Source organism: Micropterus salmoides, unplaced genomic scaffold, assembly GCF_014851395.1.
Source record: "Micropterus salmoides isolate LMB-PRFRI ecotype aquatic unplaced genomic scaffold, ASM1485139v1 Ms_hic_scaffold_14, whole genome shotgun sequence".
Lineage (NCBI taxonomy): Eukaryota > Metazoa > Chordata > Actinopteri > Centrarchiformes > Centrarchidae > Micropterus > Micropterus salmoides.
Window position 1 is genome coordinate 28,993,001 of NW_024040485.1, and position 16,235 is coordinate 29,009,235.

General features: G+C 40.2%; 1 pseudogene; it reads right to left on the reverse strand.

Annotated features, from left to right (window-relative positions):
• Positions 1-14,800: 14,800 nt before the first annotated feature.
• The window catches only part of LOC119902591, a 29,571-nt pseudogene continuing 28,136 nt past the window's right edge, over positions 14,801-16,235 (reverse strand).

The following is a 16,235-nucleotide window of genomic DNA, read 5'->3' on the forward strand; positions in this document are numbered from 1 at the left end:
TTTTTTACTCGAGATAACGAATGTTGTTTTCCCATGATAACGGGATAATTTTCTCGTGATCATGAGATAACAGTAAGGCAAGGCAAGCAAGTTTATTTGTTTAGCACATTCAAAGTGCTTTACATAAAACATAAAAGCAACAGGGAAATATAAAAAAAGTTTAAAAGCAACATAGGGAAATTGAAAAAATACACATTAAAAAATAATAAAAGTTACAGTGCAGTGTGCCATCAGGGTTAAAAGAGTTAAATGGAAAATAAAAACAGGCTGCGGGGTTGAGCAAATAATCGAGTTAATATTATTTTGAAAAGAGAATAAACAGAAGTACACTTAATCCACTCTCTCTAGCTAGTCTGTACTCGGGTCCATAGCAATCTTTGGGTCCACTGAAACTCCAAAAACCCTCGGACACTACAGAGAAACCAGGACATGTCTGTCCGCAGGCCGCTTTGATCCAGTTATACTCTGGGAAATGGATTCCCCTTAGTGAGAAGCACAGGAATTTCCTCTGCCAGGGAATGATGGGTGAATGAAGAGTCCATAGTTTGATGGATGTGGACTAAGCGCCAGGATGCACACAGTCCAGCAACAGTCTGTCCACACGAACTTTGCTGAAGAGGATTATGAAAAAAATAAAAAAGAAGAAAAAAATTGTCTTTAAGTGAGGATCGAATACACTACCCTTTGGCCGTGAGTCCTGTGCTCTATCAACTGAGCTAACAAGTGACACTGAAACCTATTCTGAAATTATCATTAAGAAACGCTCCTGCCGACCCCTGTTTTAAACAACTGCTTTGTTATCTCAAGATCACAAGAAAAATTATCCGGTTATCAGATGACAGGGTGAGGAGACGAGGCCGACAGAGCTTCCACTGTACGGCTGTTGAAGCTCATCTAGTTCATCATATTTGACTTTATTTTGTTCAATTGTTGTAATGTTTTCACATTAAAGGTTTCAATTGTTCACTGAGTTTTCTGCTTTTAAATGGTTCTGTGTCCTGATTAAAAAACAGCTTTGTATTCTGGTTTATATACATCCCTAAAAAATATTTGAATGGATGGCCACTTAGGGCTTCCGTAGGTTACAGCTCTAGAATGTGTTATTTTTAAATGTCTAGGTAAAAAAAAACATTGAACCATTGAATCATTCCCCCATTGAACACAATATATGTTTATTTTTAAGCAACAACACATATACACATCAGGAGAGAGAGCGTGAGTCTAACAGTGGAAAAGACGCCAGAGCCAGCAGTTTTTCTTCTTCTTCTTCTTCTTTTTAAATGTCACGATTTTTAACAGATGCACACAATGGTGGAAGACAGAAGTATGGGTGTGATACCAGCTAAATTTAATTATTGTACTACATCGCAGAAACGTTGTACTCTGCTCTTCCTGTGAAGTACCGTGAAAGGTGAAACTAGCTGATGTTAGCTAGTTACACTGGAAACTGGATCATATTTTATGGAGAAAATACCTTCTTGTTTTCCCTCTGATGTCCTCCTCAGATCTGAATATTATATAGCAAAACATGCACATTGCTCCAGCACAACTAAATGACCACGGACACGCTGACTTGCTAATTTGTGTTAGGACCTCACTTTCTGGGAAACAAAGAAGTGGCCTGCATGTAAATCCAGAAGCATCTGCTCTGTTAAATTTGAGGTGAATTCCTACTGGCCAAAGCCCCACAACCCCATGTGGCGCAGCTATGACATCCCTGCATAGCTTCTGCCTTTACATTACATTGGTAACCCATTTTCCCAGCGCTTAACTTTATTTCTCTAGGTGAAAGGTCTTAACTCGCTGGACAAAAACTGTTTTCTTTTGTTTTATTCTTTTGTTTTGTTTTTGCCTAACACATCTTTGGATCCCAAAGAAGATTGTTACACACAACATAATGATCTCATACCTGCAGAAGGTACAGAAGATACAGATTCAACTGTTTCTTCACGGAGAGAAGGATAACCTCTGATGCCCTCGTCTCTCCCCAGGACGTCAAAACTTTGCTGTTTTTGCCCGCGCCGTTTAACCCGCCAACATCTCGGCACGTTGTTAACATTGTGAAACGTCGCAATTTGGTTAAGTTTAGGCACCAAAACTACTTGGTTAGGTTTAGGTAAATATCATGGTGGGTAAAAACGTCTACATTACTTTTGTCAGTTAACTTCACCAACTGAAGTAACTTTACATGTGTAACTTACTTAACCTAAAAAAACATGTAGACTTTTTGTTTCAAACTGAAAACAAACACTGGCCTCCTGGTTGAAAGTTTGGTTTCTGGCTATCCTTCCACCCCAGCCACCACCTTAAGCCACATTTACACCAAAAGTACCCGGGAGTTTTTAGTCGTTGGATCCCTGCGAGGATTAGGATTAGGCAAATTAACCAGCTGACGTATCGGCCGACGCCGTACAAAGCATGCACATGCATTATTATTTAGTAACCACAATCCATGAGCGAAATTTATAAATGAACATGTATTATTCTGATAGACTAATAGTTATTTTCTTTTTGATGTTGCTGACGATCAGCCACTGTGTCTCGACGACAGCAGGTTGCACTGATTTATGGGCGTGAACCGCTACGTAGCACATCTCGATAGGTAGCATAAATCGACAGAACACCGGACCTTATTGCATTACAGCAGCAAAATTAGTGGGACCAGTCCAGACAGCACACAGATGTGATGGCACTCCTCGTAGGCACACATCCTTTTAAAACGAGACAATAATTATCTGTCTCTCAGTGAAAGTTTAGTTACAACTGTGGACGAATGCAAGGTGGAAAGCGGTGGATTCACATTGACTATTAAAATGTTGTTATTAGTGGAGCAGACTGGGCAATATGGATGTACATCTTCAAAAAATAAACATCCCATACTCAGTCATGTCATTGCATAAATAGTAGATGATGGATGATAAGCCAGTACAAGCACGGCTGATCCAAATCCAGAACCAGCACAGACCCAGTCCAGACGTCTTTAGCAGATCACACAGCCTCGGCCAGTAACAGCACAGCCAGAGGTCTACAGGCAGCTCAGACCCTAATGGAGGGTTGAGTTAGTATCCAGAGGTCCATTCAAATCAGCAGTGGTATTTTCTAGAAGAGGTTTCCATTCTGGCTTATTACAGAGACCGGCTGTTTTAAAGGAGAGGTGTCAGGTGTGACAAGTTGTTTACATGGCTCACAAGTCAGGTAGGAGGGCCCCATAGCAGAAATTTTCTAAGGCGGTACAATAGGTTAGTGTGCTTATGCTCTGGTGAAAGCCCTTTCTGACATGACAATATGAAGGGGCTAAGCAAGCGAAGCTGGCGAGGCACATACTAACACATTTCATACACTTCAATCAAAAATTTACATGGGGAATGAGGGGGTCTGTGCCCCAGTAGAGCTTTATGTCTCTGCTCCTGACTAATGAAAGCTTAAAACAACAACTTCAGACCCAGTATTTAGCGTAACTCCATCAGCTGTTGGCTGTAAACACACGGCTGCACGCTGGCTGCTGTTTCCGAGCAATACATTTAATGCCGAAGTGCATCTCAGGCGGACGTCGGAGAGAGAGTTGTGTGGCTCTCTGACTGTTGATTGTGATTTATTGGTTTGCAAACAACGGTGGACAAGATGAGCAGTCGTAGAAAAACAGCTGACATGCTCGACTTAAATCCAGTAACCTTTACTCGCCCATTCAGAAATTCCCTGCAAGGCAAGCCCCACCCCCCCACAAAGTACTGGTACTTTCGGAAAGTACTGCCCCCTGAGCAGGGACTTTTTGGGGGGTAAAATAAAAACCCTAGAACTAAATTTAGACCCTGGTCCCCTTGGTGGAAACACAGCGAGTTCCTCCAAAGGTTCCTAGTTCGGGGGTATAATTCCTTTGGTCTAAACCTGGCTTTTCTGTTAAATATCATATACCTACATTTAGCTTTAAAACCCTACTGGGCTTCCCCCAGTGAGTTGAACTATTTCACTAAGGGGATCCCCAGCGCGTTACAAACTGATGCCAACGGGTCTTGACCATGCGTCAATATGTGACGATTTGGGAATGAGAACGTGTTGTTATTCCTTCTGAGAAAAAGGACTTTTGTGTGTCTCTTGTTTCCCTCACTTCACTCCTCTCATCAGCCCCTCCAGCTTGAACCTCAGTAGCCCTTGACACAGAATGCAACCTCAACTTTTTTTTTCTCCAAAACGTCCTAATCTGAACATCTGCAAAAGCACCACAACTATATGTCACAAAGAAAGAGCTCAGTTGTCCTTCTACACTCTCATTACGGCAGAAACATACATCCTCTTGTCAACCGGAGGAGGAAGTGAGATTGAATGAATGCCATTATGCTTCGAGGAGACACTGTGTGTGCGTGTGCGTGTTGTTATTGGAAGAAAATGAGCGTTCCATCATTGTTTTGGAGTTTGGAGAGCTGCTCTGCAGACTGCAGTGGTGTCAGAGATGCAGAAGTGACAGCGGTAAAGGATCGAATCCTTCTGTTTTTTGGTGCTAATGGAGCTTTCTGTTGGGGTGTCAATACAGCATCAAGTTATGGATGTGTGTTGAAGTCATATAGGTGGTTATATATATTTATATATATATAGTTACAAAGAGTACAGTCTATACCTGCTCCATATGAAAAGTGCAATGAGATAACTTATATGAATATATGAGTGTGTGTGTGTGTGTGTGCTGCTCCTCCTCCTCTCCTTTTAACCCTTCTGATTAATGACCTACGCCACCTCCTCCCCTCCCCCTCGCCACCAAGGACTGTGTGGTGTGAGGAAAATGGAGATATGTAGGGGGAAGGGAGGAGCAGATCAACCACAGATCTGTGGATCATCTGCATCACTGAACACACACCCAGGGGAGGGGCGCTGAGGTCATCAGGGAGGCTACATGCTATTGGTCAGCTGGGAGGTCACAGATCTGTATGAGCAAAAATCCTTTTTGTCCTTCCTTCTTTCCTTCCTTCCTTCTTTCCTGGGGCTGAAGTCAGTCCCAGCATGCTTTAATGGGTGAATTCAATTGTTTGACAGTCAGGGGGGCCTCCATTCAAACAGTGCTAACGCAGACAGACACATAGCTCTAGAGAAATTACCATCTGCAGTCCACCTGACATTGCATAATTGATTAAGATGGACAAATTCTGCAGCGGAGCTTGAAAAAAAGAAAATGCAGCACTGCAGTTTGTCTCCATTAAAAGTGCTCTCTGACAAATATAACGTAATTAAGGTAATAGTGGATTATCACTGCAGATCAGCCCGTTGCACCTAAAGTGTTTGTTTCCACAATTCCACTGCATACAATCACTGACACATTTTAAAAAATATATATAATTTTAGGCCATTTTTAGCTTTATTTGAGAGACAGGAAGCGGACAGGAAAGAGGAAGCGAGATAGGGGTCCAAACCGGGCGCTGTAGCAAGTGATTTAACCACGCTCCCGTTACTTTTAAGCAAAATATTATTTCTAATTCTAAGTATTCACGTCAACTTTCATGCATGTCCTGGCTGAAGTTACGAGCTGATGCACGGTATGTAAACTAATGTTAGCTCGCTAACGTTCTGACAAGAGTTTGGCATAACACTGCGAGACCACTACAAAAACACGAGTGTAAGGTCGGCGTACGTAACACGCAAAGGACATTCTTTTTTTCCACTTTTTAATACATCTGAAAAGAGACAGTACAATGTTTTTGACTTACCCACAGCAGTCACGAAACAGCTTCTGCAGGGGGTATGATAACATCACTTGAACAAACCAAACGTAGATTTGCAGTAGGCTACACCATAATACTAGATGCGGTTGTAATAATAATCACAATTTTTCACAATGATTATTCCGGACGGCAGTGCATTGCATGTCATTTAACAGCAGTAATACATATATTATATATGTGTGGGGGGCATTTTGAGCATATTTGAATATTGGCAGGGATGTGTCCCACTCAATATATATAATGATTACATCCTTGATACATATATATACACTTAAAAAAAGAAAATCTCATTACTGATGTGCGTCTCTCTCCATTTAAGAAAGGATCATAATGGCAGCAGACCAAACTAAAAACCAGGCGACAATGAGGAAGTGCACTGGCTCTTCAAAAGAGAGGGCCCACCACGAAAGAACACAGCGTCTCAGTAAAGATCATTAAAATGTGACATCGTCTTGAGCATTTTACTTCTGCACTGGAGTCTGCACAACGCTAGTTGGCGATGGTGTTTATATGTTCCGGTGTGTTTTGAGTTAAGCCACTGTTGTTGTTGTGGGCTACAACAAACAATGGCGACTGAAACTGAACCGATCACGTTGGAGTTGGAGCTGACAGATGTTCAAACAGCAGTTAGTGAAATAACTAAAATGCAGAAATGAGAGAAATGGCGGTGAAAAAGGACAATCTACCTACAATGTAGATTTGACATAGGGACACCTCGTGTTTTTTCAAAAGTGCTCTAAACGGCTTGAGTTGAAAAAACTTGAACTCAGAGCAGAAAGCACCCGAGATAATAATTGGGTGACTGTAAAAAGAAGTGGACTTAGTCACCCATTGGTTTTTGGGCTGCTGTTTTGAAGCCTCAAGTTTGGCATTTTGGCTGACGCCATCTTGATTTTTTTGCAACCAGGTACCGGACGTGACCATATTCGGACGAGACGGTTCTAGCTTGGTTAGCTAGGTGCATCACTAATTCACGTTAACACGTTATATTAACCGGGATGCTAATTTTAGCTAGCAAAAAAACAGGCTTAAAACAAAATGTACTTACTAGAGTGAAGTGCGATTTTTAGCCTTATTGTAACGCGTTGAGTCGGATGGGGGAGTGCTGAGATGATCAGAAACTAACCGTGTCTGTGTGTTGTAACAGGTAAGTCAACAGGTTAAGTCAGGTAAATAACAGTCCTGAGCTGAGGACCGCCAAAATGGCCGCCAGAGTGTTGTTACATCAGCTGAATGCCTCCTGAAGAGATCAATAGAGTCGCACCTGGCTTAAAGCTCCATCCACCATCTGTATGAGGCAACAGTTGTCTGATGAGCTCATCCTGGATGCAGTCGCTCCGACTGTAACTCTATCCGCCTTTATTCTCCTCTCACACTGTGTGTGTGTGTGTGTGTGTCCGCTAGCTCATGTAATAAGGGCTGTGAAGGGTTATGAAACACAGATGACCCTGACTGATAACAACAGAGACAAACAAACCGATTAAAATGTCTTACATTTGAGTCTCATTTCAGTAACTTCAACTCATTTCACTGATATGTTAAATGCTCCGTACTTGTAAAGCGTCTTTCTAGTCTTTTCGACCACTCAAAGCGCTTTTACACTACATCTGCATTCACCAGTCACTCACATTCATACACTGGCGGAACAGCCGCCAGGGGCAATTCGGGGTTCAGTATCTTGCCCAAGGACACTTTAGGACGCGCAGCCTGGAGGAGCCGGGGATTGAACCGCCGACCACTTCAGCCACAGTTGCCATGTTGTGTCACTATGTTATTCCTGTAATGTAGTGGGGTCTGGGGACCCCCAGGGGTCTTTGAGGGGGCGAAAAGGGGAATAACTTATTCTCTCTATAGTTCCATCCATAAGTACCACAATAACTTTACGACTAGAATGTTTTGGTCATTGGTTTCCTACACTTTGTGTAATAAAACATCTAAAAGCAAAACTCCTATCAAATGGGGGTCTAATCTGTGGTCTTAATTTCATCAGTTTGGGGGTCCTTGACATGAAAACGTTTGAGAACCACTGCTGTAATGTACCCATAGTGTTTTCTTGGAGACAGAGATGTTTGATAGTTTCAGACCAATGCAGGATACAGGACTTGGCTCACAGTGCCCCCCGGTGGGTGACTGAGAAACTGCATTCAATGCCAACGGACTGCATTTAAAAGGAGACTCCACCTGTTTTCATAGGCGTCATTCCACACTGGGGACGCTGGGGACAGGTCCCCACCACTTATTGAAAGCATTTGCTAAAAATGTCCTGAAAAATAGCTTGCAACAAGAAATGTTAAATAGCAAATGTAAATGCTGTAAGAAAGGTTTTTTTGCACAATAAGAAAAACATAAAATGCAATTAAAATATAGAAGAAACAGATCTGCATTGTCCAAAAAAAGTAACTTAAGTTAAAATAAATAATTTACTGATTACTGCATTATATTCTGTTATATTTGTAGTATAGTATTAAAATATCTTGTCTTGTTCTCATGACCCCCAATTTTGTGCATCATCACGACTTGTTGGCTGGTTTTGTCACACCCCTAATCGGGGCCCTTAAATGTCCCCAACACAAGTACAGTTAACTTTCTCTCGAGACTGGCTTGGAGATTACAAATGTGAAACAGAAATCCTGTTTTTCAAGCTGCGGCCATGACGTTGAAGCATATGAGGATTTGTGTACCTGTTGCAGTGTGGGAAATGTAGTATTTTGTAGTTTATTGGAGCATTTTTTCTTATTTTTTCACTTGCAAGACACCTGAGTGTAATACAATACTAAATCACCCAATAGGTGTCATGTACATGTCCACGCCACTTTTTGAAATGCCTGATTTTGTCATCATCACTTTTTTAAAGCATAATTTGTTATAAACGTTCTTAAATGTAGCTTGGCGTTATATAACAAATCAAAAGGCCTTTAAAAAAGGTTTATTTGCACATTAAGAAAACATGCAATGCAATTAAAATATAGAGGAAACAAATGTGCATTGTCCAAAAGAAGTAACTCCAGCTTTTTGGCCAAGTTTTCTGTTCTTTCTCTTTGAACATGACAAAAGAGGAGTGAAGACTAAATCATGCCTACGTGGGTGTTGACTCAACAGGCACGATATTAAATTAGTACCCACCTCATTTCAACACAAAGTGACGCCCTTGAAATCACCCGATTACTGTCTTGCTTTTTTTTAGCCTTTATTGATGCTCTTGTAATCAAACATCTACAAACTTATGTGGTGGAAAGCATCAATAGCAAAAAGCAAAAATATACATGCGTACATCTTACTGTATATGTTCTATAACTCTGAACACACTAGATGTGATTTCTTCTATGCCTTTATCTCATGGAATTAAAATGTGTTTATTTACCAATCCTTTATTTTCTCCCCAGATATTTGCGCTTCTTCATGACAAAACCTCTGTGAAGACTCATCAACACTGCGTCTCTCGTTTCACTCAGCGGTGTAATATATCAGTTTTATATTATTTATATAGCCCCCTTATATAACCAAGGTTGACCAAGGTGCTTTACAGGTTAAAGATACAACAATAAAACAGTAATCACACAGTAAAAGTACAGCAATAAAGCATTTGAACATACAGCATAAGTGATATTAAAATCGCAGGGATAATAACTGACTTAACTCGAAGAAGCTCCGTTAGGTAAAGCGGAGTTAATCCATTAAGGTATTTAAAAGTTAAAAGTAAGATTTTAAAATCAATCCTGTAATGAACAGGTGTGATGTGGTCCCTCTTTTTCCTTCCTGTCAGGAGGAGGGCAGCAGCATTTTGGATTAACTGCAGGCGCTGAATGGATGACTTGTCTAAGCCTACATATTAGAAGTTACATTAAGTTCTGAAGGCATTAATCACTCTCTCTAAATCTTTAGCAGGGAGATAGGCCTTTACCCCTGGCTTTAATTCTCAACTGGAAGAAGCAAGATCTAACAGTGGCGGATATCTGTTTATCGAATTTAAACACACTGTCTAATACAACACCAAGACTCCTCACAGTTGAGCGATTATTTGAACTTAAAGAGAAACAAAGAATTCAGCTGGCAGGTGACAGTTTATTAATAGATAACAGAATATAAAGCAGTAATCGGCAGCCTGTGACTTTTTTTGGACAATGCACATTTGTTTCTTCTATATTTAAATTGCATAGCATGTTTTCTTATAGTGCAAATAAACCTTTCGCAAAGCATTTTAATTTATTTGTTAACATTTCTTGATGCAAGCTATTTTTCCAATACATTTTTAACAAATGCTTTCAATAAGTCATGGGGACAAAATCACACCTGATTTAACCAAAGACTGGTAATTAACTAGAATGAGTCCATTACTCTTTTTTGTCTTTCGCTTTTTAAGGACTCTTTATATGTTCCGTACAAAGAATTTACTACAGAAGTCAAAAGGTGGAGAATAGACAGTTGAGACTTTACAGTTTCATCTTTAGAAGGAGGCAGCATGGCACAGCTCTGCTTAATGGATAACCGTCTAATGTGATGGAAAAGGTTTCTGAGACAGGATTCAGTGCGTCAGCAGACTTTTCATTTAAACCAACATTACATTAAGGGGGACTCAATCACTACATGATATTGACTAGTGGTGGTTTTTAAACATGTGGCACTGAACACAGAGCAGGAAAATTCTGAAAAGTGCCCACCTAAAATGTGTGACATTTGATGTAATATCACTTCATAGCTGTGTGGGAAGCACATCAATCATTGTGGGTACTGCAGCATGTCCTGATGTTAGCTCATACTGTAAAAAATGCACTAAGGCACATTTAACTGTATGGTATACTGCAAATCATAAAAAGCTGGTCAGCTTTTGATCAGGGATTTTGGGTCATTGTGCTTGTGTTTCAGTCAGGAAAGAGTTCTCCTTTACTTTAACTTCTTCAAAGTGTGGATTAGCCGGTAAATTAAAAAAGATGCTGGGTTGCTTTTTTCTTGAGGAAAAGGGACAGAAAAAATAATTTAACTTAAAGAGGTGGCATCATGCTTTTTCCCTCTGCTTTATTGAGTTATATACCATTTTTGTGCATGTAACAGGTTTGCAAAGTGAAAAAGCCCAAAGGGAGTTCCCATCTCCCACAGAAAACTCTGCTCTGAACTGCCTGAAAACAGCTTGTTTGTAGTCCAGCCGCTTCCCTTTTTCATCCCTGTGACGTCACAGGGATGAAAGCTAAAGTCACCTCATCTCGCCAAGCGGCTACGCCGACCCGCCCTTCTCTGCTTCTGATTGGCTAGTAGTCCTTAACTAGGAACTGCACATGTGTAACTCCCAACAAAGATCATTTAGAGACAAGATGTATCACTCCACAGCTAAAACGAAGTCTTCAACACAGGGTGAAAAGAGGAGCTGCAGCAATGTGCAGTATGACAAAAATATGGTGTTTTTTTGAAAATTAAACCATGTAAACCTGTTCTGGTACAACCTCTAAATAAGATTTTGAACCTGAAAATGAGCAGAATACCACCTCTTTAATTTTACTCGTGCATATTTGTTGAATGTTCTACCTCAGATTTGTGAAGTGTTGACCATAAAAAAAAAAAAGTTTAAAAACCACAATTAACCATCTGGTTTCTTCAACTTTCACTCAGGAGCAAAAATCAGCCTTTAAACCTGAAATAAATGATGATTTAAAATTCAAATGATATGAAATTCTTTGATCGTGATAATATTGCCTCTCTGGAGTTCGGTTCATTTTGGTTAATTCCTACCCACTTTCTATACATTTATTTTTGTCTTTGCACATCTCAGCACTTACCCCACATGAATGGTTATCTTGTTTTTATTTTGCACAAAGTCAACTATACGTTTGACTTATAATTTTGTCAATTTAACAGTATAAATCTGCCACAAGCTACACAAAACAAATGACACATTCATTTTACAAATTTATGGTGACGTCACTCACTCGGTATTACAGAACAGTTCAAGGTTGAATTTGTTTTTCACTTTTTAAGTGACCTTCAGCAGACAAATGTAAGATTTAAAAGTATTTAGTCTGTTTAGATGTAATGTAATTTTATCTGAACCTTTTTCATTGAAACTTCTAATAAAAAGTTTTAAAGAATTCCTTCAGTGAGTGAAAATCCACCTCGGCACTTTCAGCTTGTTTTCTCAGCTTTCTCTCTACATGATACACAAGGGTGGTGGGGACAGATTAGGGGTGTGACGATACACTTGACTCACGAGATGTGACGATGCCCAATATTGGGGTAATGAACCAAGTCGAGAAGATATTTTAAAGAAATATTCAATACTGAAACATGTAAGTGGGGGTCCAGAAGACATTTTCTGCACCAATTTATGCTGAAAATGTTTTTATTTATAGAAAGAAAAACACAGTTCAGGTGTCAGGTGACAATTAAAATCTAAAAATGACCAGGTTGGCCTAATTAGTAGCTTGTTTTTGGACAATGCACATTGGTTTGTTCTATATTTACATTGCACTGCATGTTTTCTTATTGTGAAAAGCATTTTTTATTTGTAATAATTTCTTGTTGCTTTCAAAAAAAGTGATGGAAACAAAATCCGCCTTCCACGTCCCCGGTGTAAATGACACCTATGATGATACGTAAAGTTGTTATACTACAATAACTGAGGCGGTGAGTGTGTGATCCTGTCCTCACGGTGTGAACATGCTGTCTTGCTTTCAGGTCTCAGCAGAAATGTAGACAGAAGAGCTAAAGAGGGAAAAGTGGAGAGAAAGAAGTGAGAGCAGAGAGACAGAACTGAACAGAGTGAGAGGAGTTTATTGACAGGTAAGATACAGAAGACGAGAGCAGAAGCCTGAACGTAGTCCAAACACACACAAACACACACAGAGTTTAGCTCGGGCTCGTTGGTAGAAAACACATGTTTAATTTGGGCTAATCTGGTATTTCACCACAAAAGAATGTACAACAATCTCCTTAAAGAAACACTTTGCAGCTGTAAGAACCAGAGATGAATGAAAAAATAAAAAACCCACTTAGAAGGTGACCTCAGATTAAAAACATTGACCCAGTTTTCTGTGCATCTCTGCTTGATAAATAGGCCCTTGTTGTTAGACAAACAGAGGACTGGGAAAGATGAGATTCCACTTCTATTTAAAAATAATTAACAAAATAATCTGTTTCTACAGATTTACAACACAAGGTCAACAAACATTACCAGTAAAATAATCTGTTTAAAGAGACAAAACATCAGAGCACAGAAAGGCTGATGTACTTTGGTCCCAACGGGCCTCCTCACAAAATCAGAGACCAAGATCAGGATCACTTCAAACCTTATCTAAACAGACGGCATTAGCGTACCATCCTGTGTATTTGTGTGTGCACCCACTAACAGCAATGGTTTTACAAAAGACTGAAACAGAGGGTGGCTCTATTCTCCGAGTAAAAGCTCCACCTTTCGATCCTCAATATTACTAGATGTCAGCTGTGTGTTAATGTGCATACATTCCAAGTTATTATGTAAAAGAAAATAGAGGGAAATTGTCCTCAACACGCAGCCTTAGCCTCAAATTCACACCCCCCCAGAATGGCGTTAAATAATCCCCATAGAAGAAGAGGTAACATGTACTTTGCTGCTTATGTATAAAACGGCTTCAGACTGATTGTTCAGATTTCGGAATAAAAAGAAAAGTATGCCAGTTCAGAAAAGCTGACTCTTGAAATTTAAAAAGTGCACCACTCTGCACATTTAAAGTGATTCTATGTAGTGCAGCCAATTTGTTAAAGCTGCAAGCTGTTTTAGTTTAGGTTTCTGAAATGCTTACAAAGTAACGTTGGGTGCTGGTAATGTAAAACTGGTCATCAGCTGATGGCTGCCTGCCAGAAAAGGAAAGAGGAGTCACATGATTGATGACATGGTGGAAATGAAATCTGGAGGATGGCTGGTATTTTGGGGTTAAAAATGGGCATTTGCTTTGGAACTGAAAAGAATGGGTAGGTGGCGACACAACGTAGAGAAAGAAACTCAAACTACTGCCACACTGACAGGTGATCGCTGCGTAGGTCAACACAAACAACAATGATAAAGACGAGTAAAGTAAAAACGCAAACGCTCTGCTTTAAGGAGTAACACCAGTCTGGAAATCTGTTTCACCTCTGACGGCTGTGGTCACAAGTGTGCTGTGTTGCACCTGTAACTTCATCCAACATGTCACGGTGTGCAGACTCACCCGGGTGAGAGACACTAAGGCTACATCCACACTACCAGGGGGGGGGGAGGAGAGTTTTTCATGAAAATACCCGCAGAAAAGACTGATGCATGCTGTGTTCAAAGGGAGTACAGTGAGTGGGCAAGGGGAGAGAGCGACTGATTTAAAAGCTCTCACTTTCAAGAGTGTCATTTAGTGAAACCCCGTTGCTGTGCTGTCGACGCCGGGCTGTTTGTCATCATAGAAGCGGATCATCAGATTGTGAAGTTTGCAGCTTCAGTAATATCGGCTGCCTTCCCTTCGACACACAGCTCCGGGGCTCAACGCAGCAAATGTCTCAGAAAGGGGGGAAATCCCACTACTTTAAAACTCCATTTTAAAACGAAATCAATCTCTGTCCACACGAGCGTTTTAGCTGCGTGTCAGAGGTGATTTCCGTCTATATAAATGCACATCTAGGGGCCGTTCACGTACACTGGGCAGGCGCGTGCCTGGTGTAAACAGGAAGCAGACCGTCTACTCCGCAGTAGGGCTGGGCGATATGGCCAAAACAGTTATCACGATATAAACATTTCATATCATTCGATAGCGATAATTATCACGATACATGTCAAATCATTGTTTCTTTAAAGTTTAAAGGCTGATTTTTGCTCCTGAGTGAAAATTGAAGAAACCAGATGGTTAATTGTGTTTTTAAACTTTTCTTTATGGTCAGAATGTGATAAGCACTTGATGTCAAACAGTGGATCACTAAACAAATCTGAGGTATAACATTCAAAACTATTATTATAAAATCTTTTTTCAGGCCCTTTTCCTCAACAAAATAAATATTTTATAGAAATATTAAAGGCTAATTTGTCCGTGATTGAAATGAATTAATCCAAATATTTATTGACGATATACTGAACATTTATTATATTGAGGAAAATTATATTGCGATAATTGTCATTATTGTTTTATTGCCCAGCCCAACTCTGCAGTGACAGAAGATTCTGACGACAGACTGGGAGTCGTCACAAAGCAAATACGGCGACACGCACTGTACAAATGTTAAGTGCTTCTATTTTTGTAGTATTTTGTACTGTGCCATTAACACACTTGTTCTGTGCATGTTGCCATATTTGCTTTGCAACGACTCAATCAGGAAGTCAAACTTGAGTGAGTCATCGTTCTTAAAGACCTCCGTGCTCCGATGTGCCGTTTTATTCTGGACGGGAGGAGCAACCGTAGCAGAAGGTCTGTGTTTTAAAACGAAAACGTGGTAGTCTGGATGTAGCCGAAGTTAAACGACTGGAGGTTCTGCTCATGATTTGTTGCCTTTCAAGATGTCACATGAGTGAAAGCAGGAATTTGGAAAGAAAATGTTCTTTGTTTGAATTTGGATTTTTTCAATATTTTAACAGAAAACTATTTCTAATGTTTCGCTTTGGATGTTGCAGCACATTTCAGAGATAAAATATTGTACCACATAAATAAGGAGGGGGGAGGGGGGGTTACAGATGAGTTTAACAGAAGAAGACGACAAATGGTAGCGACTTCCTTGCTTTCCGGAGATCTAAGGTTCAGGAGACACGTGTGACGGTTAGATGGTAGACTTTGAAAAGGAAACTTTCAGGTGGTGATTCCCTCCCATGTCGTAGTTGTGAAGCTCCATCAGAGCCTGGATCGCTTCCTCTACTGACGACATCTGGATCAAGGACATCTTACGGTCCCTGATGAGGAAAGAGCAGAGACAAACATTTTTCACATTTTTGTCAGAGCGCTATTTACTTCCTGGGTAGGCCAGACCAATGCAAAAACAAGCCACTAATCATCTTTTACGTATACAAGATAATAGTCGAGATCGTTTTATTTTCGTTCTTGAAAAGCAGGACAGAGCATTCACATTTTGTTATGTTGCTGCCTTGTGCGTTTAAATTAATTTTGCCCCTCATTAATCTACACTCTACTGTATACTCACTAATGACAACGAGTAAAAAGGTTTATTTTATTCATATATTATTAAATTTATCAAAAAAACAAACCTGAATTATCACAATGACATAAGTATTCAGACCCTTAACTCTGTACTTAGTTGACAAGACAAGCTCTGCGCCTCAGTTTGGGGATTTTCTGCCATTCTGCAGATCCTCTTAAAGAGGTGGTATTCTGCTCATTTTCAGGCTCAAAATCTTATTTAGGGGTTGTACCTGAACAGGTTTACATGGTTTAATTTTCAAAAAACACCATATTTTCTGTCATACTGCACATTGCTGCAGCTCCTCTTTTCACCCTGTGTTGAAGGCTTCGTTTTAGCTGTGGAGTGATACAATCTTGTCTCTAAATGATCTTTGTTGGGAGTTGCACATGCGCAGTTCCTAGTTAAGGACTACTAGCC